Consider the following 7,963-nt stretch of genomic DNA (forward strand, 5'->3'; position numbering starts at 1 on the left):
GCAGTTATATTTTGTGTAGAGTACAAACACTTCTTCGAATATGACAGTAGTATTTCCTCTCTGTTCTGTTCAATGAGCTTTTCAAATGTTCAGACATGAAGGCATAGATATCCTAGAGCATGCTTTTCAAAGTAGTGAAGAACCAGTTTTTATAAAAATTTCTAATTCCTTAGAGAATAATCCTTTGTTTAACATAAGGAAAACATGATGATGATTTTAAATTGCTATGAAAGTTCATAAATGCTTACTTTCAATCTCTATATTTCTCATGTTGCAGCCCACATGTACTAATAAAGACAAGACAGTAAATATAAGCAATAAATACACATATAATATGGGAAAGGTGGTAGGTGATAAGGGAAGAGAAATGGAGGAGGATAAGGGGGTCCAGTTTGGAGGGGTTTGCACATTCAATAGGTGGCCAGGAAGCAGGGACAGATTCAAAGGCCACAGATCTCTCTAATAAATTAATAGTAGTCAAATATAGGTAGTCTACTTCAGTGGTATTCCAAGTGTAGAATGCCTACAAATCAATAAAATGTAATGAGAGGAATGAAGACATGAACAGACATTTACAAGAAGAGGAATATTTTTCAACTAATAAAAATATGAGGAGATGCTTAATATCATTAATAACTGAGGAATTTAAAACCATGTGATATTGTTTTAAACCCATTCAATTAGGAAAAATATTTGACAACACTAAGTGTTGTAGAGGATATGGATTCACAGAATCTTTTGTTGTTTGCTAGTTTTTTGATGGAGTTTTACTTAGGTTGCCCAGGCTGGCCTCATACTTGGGCTCGAGCAAATCTCCTGCTTCAGCCTCCTAAGTAGCTGGGACTACAGGCATGTGACACCATGCCCAGCTTTACAGAATCTCTTATAGAATGGTTGTGGGAATGTAAGATGGTCTACCACTTTCAGTAATAATGTGGTGTTAGCATCTAAAATTAAACATTCACATTCATTTTCAATGTGCCAATATTTACTCCAAGGTACAATCAAGAGCAATACACGAACATTCATAGAAGCACTCTTTACAAGAACAAAAATATAAAACCAATCCAAATGTCCATCAACATGAGAGGGGATGAATAAACTGTGGGATAGTCACACAATGGAATGACATACAGATATCAAAACAAACTAAAGAAATATATGTGTAGTATGGATAAATGCATACAATATAATGGTTAAAAAATTGGTTATATATCAGCTAATCGATATGGATTATAAACATATATTGATTATATATTAATATATATAAAATTTATAAATATATACAAATTCAATATAACTGTAGAAAAAGAAAAAAGAGAACGATGCAACTTACCAAGTAACAAGGTTAGTGCCAAGTTTTTGAGTTGTGTAATGAATTCAAAAGTGCTTATAACATTACTAAAAATAACAAAATGGGAATTCCAGTTTAGTAATGTTAGAATAAATATTATTGGAAAAATTGTCCCCCACATAGGGATTCAAAACAGTGGATGAAATATGAAATACAAAAACATTGTTTGAAGAAAGTGGAGAGTGACCAAAAGCAGGTAGAAACCGGAGGGAATTTAGCTCTTAAGAAAAAGGAACCATAATGGAAAAGATTCGCATTTATACAGCTTTTACCTGTGAGCACCCCAAACCATGTGATGCAGAGTGGCCAGGACTCCCGAAGAAAACTCCAAACTTACTGGCTCAAAGGTCAGAATGGGGTAAAATTCTTGCATTCTACACAAAGATGTTTCATACTAATTCATGGCAGACTGTGATAAGAATCAATAATGTAACCCACTAAAACTGTAAAATGAAAACCTAAGCCAGGCGTGGTGGCTCACATTTGTAATCCTAGCAGTGTGGGAGGCCAAGGTGGGAGGATCACTTGAGGCCAGCAGTTCAAGACCAGCCTGAGCAAGAGTGAGACCCCATCTCTACTAAAAATAGAAAGAAATTAGCTGGGCGTGGTGGTGCACATGTGTAGTCCCAGCTACTCAGGAGGCTGAGGCAGGAGGATTGCTTGAGCCCAGGAGCTGGAGGTTGCAGTGAGCTATGATGATACCACTGCACTCTAGCCAGGGTGACAGAGTGAGACTATGTTATGGAAAAAAAAAAAGGTATAAGTAAAAACCCAATTGAGTTGATAAAATGGAATATTAATAAAAACTTCAATTTTCTTTAGTCCAAAAGATGCAGTAATGGAGGAACAATGGATGGTCGGGATAGAAGAAAAATAAAAAGCCAAGATAGCAAATTTAAACTAAACCATATAAATAAATAAGTTAAATATAAATGGAATAAACAGTAATAAGAGCCAGAGATCATCAGAATAGTTTTACAAAAGAACTGTATGCCGTTTAGACAGCTGTACTTTACCTATAAATAAATATAATAGTATAAGGATGAAAAATAAGCTATATTATGCATATAGTAAGTATAAGAAAGCAGAAGTAGGTTTTTTTCAGGAGTAAGTATATTAATATGAGGGGAAAAATCTACAAATCAATAAGTATTACTAGAAGGAAAAAAAAAGAGAGAGATTTTATAATGATGAGTGAATCCATCAATAAGCCATAACAAGCATACATGTTTTTGTAACCACTAACAAAGCTTCAAAATACATGAAGCAACCAAATTAAGGGAGAATTAGGTAAATTTAGTCCACTTATATTTAACATAATAGTTGACATGGCTGGATTTTAGTCTACTTCCTGCCATTTTTTAATGTTTGTCCCATCTATCATTTGTTCTTCCTTTTAAACCTTCTTTTCAAGTAGTAGATGAGGTAAGAGGAAAAAAAAAAAACAGTAATAGGCCAGGTGTGGTGGCACACACCTGTAGTCCCAGCTGTTAATACTTGGGAAGCTGAGGCAGGATTGCTTGAGCCCAGAACTTGGAGGTTGCAGTGAGCTATGATGACACCACATTTCCCTAGCCTAGGCAAGACAGTGAGACTCTGTCTCAGAAAATGAAACAAAACAAAAACCCAGTAATATAGAGGATTTGAGTAACATTGTCAACCATCTTGACCTAATTCAATTTACACAACAAAACACCCAAATGCAGAAACATTCCTTTCAAGTCCACATGTTATATTCACCAGGATAAGGTATGTATACAAGGCCACAAGCTAAGTTAAAATAAATTTCAAATGGGTTTTAAAGAACTACACAGAAGAGTAAGAGCCAAAACCCGAAGTGGTAAAGTACTAATACTAAGAACAGAACGTCCATACTTAACTAAAATTCTGCCTTGCCCGTGGCTTGAGCTATTCTAGAGGCAGCCTAATTTAGCAGGCATCTGTGTTGATAAAGCTATGTCAATTTTCATGGCTAGGTCCAAGTATTTTTTAAAATGAAAAGGCAAAATAAAAAGCCTTCAGCTGCAGAGAGCTATGATAATGTCACTGCACTCCAGCCTAAGCGACAGAGTGAGACCCTGTCTCAATAAAAATAAAAATAAAAAGCCTTCAGAAAAACCCCATGCTCTCTATAAAGACTTTCCTATATCCTCAAAAACATTTCTGAGAGGAAGTTCCCTGGGCTTCCTCACATAATTAATTGATATAATGAAATATTATTCTAATACAATGGAATAATATCCTACAGTAAAAAGATTGAACAAATAATACACACAGCGATAGGTTGAGCAAAAGAAGCCACACACAAAGGACTATGTACTGTATGATTCCTTTTATAAGAAAGTCAAGAACAGGCAACCTATGATAGAAAGTAGAACAATAATTACTTGTAAGAAAGTGTGAGTGAATGAAGGAGACACTAGGGAAATTTCTGTTCAATATCTTGATTGGGATATTGCTTACACAAGTCTATATATTTGTTCCAACTCATCAAACTAAGCAATGGTCTCTAAAACTTGTCAGGCATTAAGAATCCCAATGTCAATCCCAGCTAAATTCTTTAACTGGGAAAGAAGCATTAGTTGCTGGCTAAATGTAGAAAGCATAAAATCCACTCAGTCTATTTAATCAGGAATTCCCTTAAAACATATCTATTAATAGCATTGTTCAGTTTCTGGGGCAGATGTTATTTGTGCCCATGCGTATTTTCATGCACACCAGCCTGACCTTTAACTAGGATATCAGGGAGCCCTCTGCTGTTGCACATGGTGGTCTGGAAATGCCAGGGAATTAACATCCCCTGGGAGCAGTCATCAACTTTAAACACCACAGCACATTTTCTCCTGATTCATGTAATCTGCACTAGTTCCCAGGTTCCCAGATTTACCCAGAGGATTACGCTCCTCTCAGACTGGTAACTTGCTTGATAATGCATCATTTATCAGTTTTTCTTTCTTTTACTTCCCATTTCTCTAACAGTCTTTCCTGTAGTTACTTTCCAAATACACTTTTTGTACTCAAAAAATCAGGAATGAAGGTGATTGTTACAAATCAGAAATAAAATCATATTCAAAACATGAACTAACTAAATAGATGGATGAATATAGGTAGGACACACATGGAACTATAATGATGATATGTCACAAATCAAGGATGAGGAATAATCCAAATATATGTACCTGAGGTCCAAAATAACAGAATATTCAGGTCTCTTTATCCTCATTCTATACTTACCTAGAAACCTGCTATTTATAATTTGGTCTTTTGGGCAGACAAAACCATTTGGAAAATTAAAACTTCACCATCCAATAATTCTCACAAGGGGGAAGATTTACTTGTGGATTCTAAATGGCTAATGTATACATACCTCTTGGAATACTTGCTGAAGACAAAGCTACAAAGAAAATAACTACCAAAACAAAAGAGTGGAGCTTGGGTTCAAAGTCACAGTTCAAACTGACGAAGCCCCTTGTTTCCTTATTTGTTGGGTGATGTAAACAGTGAAATGAAGCTCTGGGAGATGCGAAGCCATTGGAGGCTTTAGAGATGAGGAACAACATGGTCTGACTTCTGCTTTAAAAAATATGAGTCCTAAGAACACACTGAAGGCGAAGCAAAGGTAGAAGCAGGAAGAGTCAGAAAACCATTGCAATAATTCACATGAGAGGTGTCCTGTTGGTGGCTCAGGGCAGAGTGGGAGCAGTGGAGGTGGTGACTGGACCCTGGCTATGCATGTGTGACTGTACATATAATAAAAAATATATATACCTATAATGTATATTATTATATATTAACTAAATATAAAATGTATCTTACTATATGTAGAGTAAGATATATTACATGTGTATGAATTATGTTATAATGCAGAGAGAGAAATGTATAGATATTTACTGTACAGTTTGATGAGTTCTGACAAATGCATACATCTTAGTAACACACCCCTAACAAGACATCCACATTTTTATCACCCTGTGTTTATTCTGATGGAAATGCTCACCAAAATTGATATAGTGTTTGGGGGAAGGGACAGACTCAAGACTGTGGCCTACACCATAGAGGGATGGAGTGGCCATTTACTGAGGTGACTAACTGCCACTAACTGCCCACTCCCAACTCCGAGCATCACAAGCATGTCCTTCATCCACCAAAGGAAAGGAGCAAGAGGAACTGTAAAAGTACCATCCAGGGTGAGTCATCACCCCACTATCCTTTATACTAAAAACTGACAACACACCTGAATCTTATGCATAAAAACTACATGTCATGGCAGAATACCAAAGGAAACTTCATGACCACATCAAGTACTCCCAAAGCATTCTCTCTCTCTCTTTCAACCTCTTTACCAAGTACCATAAGGAACCATTAGTTATCGCTACTAAATATTATTCTTGGCTAGGGAAAAGGCCTGTCTCTGGCAAGCGGGCTCACTTTACTTGGTCTGTGGAAGGCTGTCGCTACTAGACTAAGCTTTTTAAGGACTAAGGTCCCACTCCTAATAATGTCTATACCAGGTTTACCGCGGTGATCACTAAAGATTTGATGAATAGATAAATAACTGTTTCTATCCATCAACATAAAATGACTCTTTAGTCAACAAAACCACATATGCTTTGGAGTATGCTTTGGAATAGGAAAGAATGGTACATTAATGGACTTGCTTGGCTCTTTTACATCTTAGAGCATCAACTAGACTTTGTTTTCATTTCAATAATATTCTGGCAACCCATACTTTCTAGGAAAGAAGGAAGGGGGCAGTGGAGAAGACAAGAAGAGGAGAGTAAATATGTTGAATTGTCTTGAAAGCTGGCTTTTACCATAGCTATATGTTGAGTGACTTGGGCAGGACTACCAAATGACCAGTACAATCAGAATTTTCCATATTTTACTATATCTGGTAGGACTAGTGCTCCAAAGTGACATGGATAAGTTCATACATTTACTCATACATATATACATATATACAGTCAGCCCTTCACATCCATGGGTTTCCTATCTGTGGATTCAACCAACCGTAAATTGGAAATATGCCCCAAAACAACTAATTAAAAATAAAAATACAACAATAAAAATGATACAAATTAAAAACAATAAAGCAGAACAGCTAATTTTTTTTTTTTTTTTTTTTTTTTTTTTTTTGAGACAGAGTCTCACTCTGTTGCCCAGGCTAGAGTGAGTGCCGTGGCGTCAGCCTAGCTCACAGCAACCTCAAACTCCTGAGCTCAAGCGATCCTCCTGTCTCAGCCTCCCGAGTAGCTGGGACTACAGGCATGCACCACCATGCCCGGCTAATTTTTTTCTATATATATTTTTAGCTGTCCATATAATTTCTTTCTATTTTTTTTAGTAGAGATGGGGTCTTGCTCTTGCTCAGGCTGGCCTCGAACTCCTGAGCTCAAACGATCCGCCCACCTCGGCCTCCCGGAGTGCTAGGATTACAGGCGTGAGCCACCGCGCCCGGCCCAGAACAGCTAATTTATGTAGCCCTTACATTGTATTAGGTATTATAAGTAATGTACAGATAATTTAAAACATACAGGAGGATGTGCATGGGTTATATGCAAATGCTATGCCAATTTTTGTAAGGAACGTGAGCACCCACAGATTTTGGTATCTGCAGAGAAGTCCTGGGGTCAATCCCCACAGATACCGAGGGACAACTGTACTTAAGTCAAACAATATTCCTCATTTACCTACCATGTACCAGAAACCATGGGCCAGAAACTAATCTAGGCACTGAGGAGCTTTCATTCCACCTACCATCTCCAGTTCTGTATTTGCTTCCAATCAAGTCCACCTGAAGAACCCCATTAAGGGAGCCCATCTGCCAGAGAAATATGTTTTTTTCCTAGTTAAGTACAACATCTGCCTTATTTTCAAGTGACAAACCTAAACTTGAATATTCTAAGTGATTGGGGTATACAATCCACTTAATGGGATACTTGAGCTTAAAAACAAGGGTGGGGAATAATAACATACTTCTTGGTTTTTAAATTTTTGCTGTTTAGGGCATCGTACTGAATGTCTTTAATTAACTTCATCTCAGGATGCTTCAATGCCTAACCTCTGTTAAACAATAATAGAGTGTTAAAATTTTATTTTCCCCTATGAAACTCCTTGCTGTGTCTTAGCTGTACCAAGCATGGCTAGAGAAAGCCAAGTTGGCTCCACTTCAAATGCCTGCTAGCTAATCATCACTGGGCACTTAATGTTACTCAAGAATCCTTTTACTTATCATTAGTTCCCTCCCTGTCACAGTTCTCATAATGACTGTCTCTAAAAATTCCTGTAAAACTCTCCCCTAACCTGTTCCTTCTTCACCTACCCTTAATCTCAGCACAATACTGACATCCCACCATACAGAGAATAACAGAGCCAATCCCGGGGAACTCTCCCTTATCTAAAGTTCCCACGTGTACTCATTTGCCTGTTCTTGGCCTATAGCCTTCTGTCACGGGAAGACTCTCTGGCCGTAACATTCTTGATCTCATCCCAAGCTTTCAAACAATTACTCACTTACACTTCTATACCTTCAGTCTTTTCCGTTCCTCTCTTTCCTTCTGCTCAACCAATAAAATTTTGAAAATCTTCTAGACCTAAAAATCCCATCCA

Source organism: Eulemur rufifrons, chromosome 16 (genome assembly GCF_041146395.1).
Source record: "Eulemur rufifrons isolate Redbay chromosome 16, OSU_ERuf_1, whole genome shotgun sequence".
Lineage (NCBI taxonomy): Eukaryota > Metazoa > Chordata > Mammalia > Primates > Lemuridae > Eulemur > Eulemur rufifrons.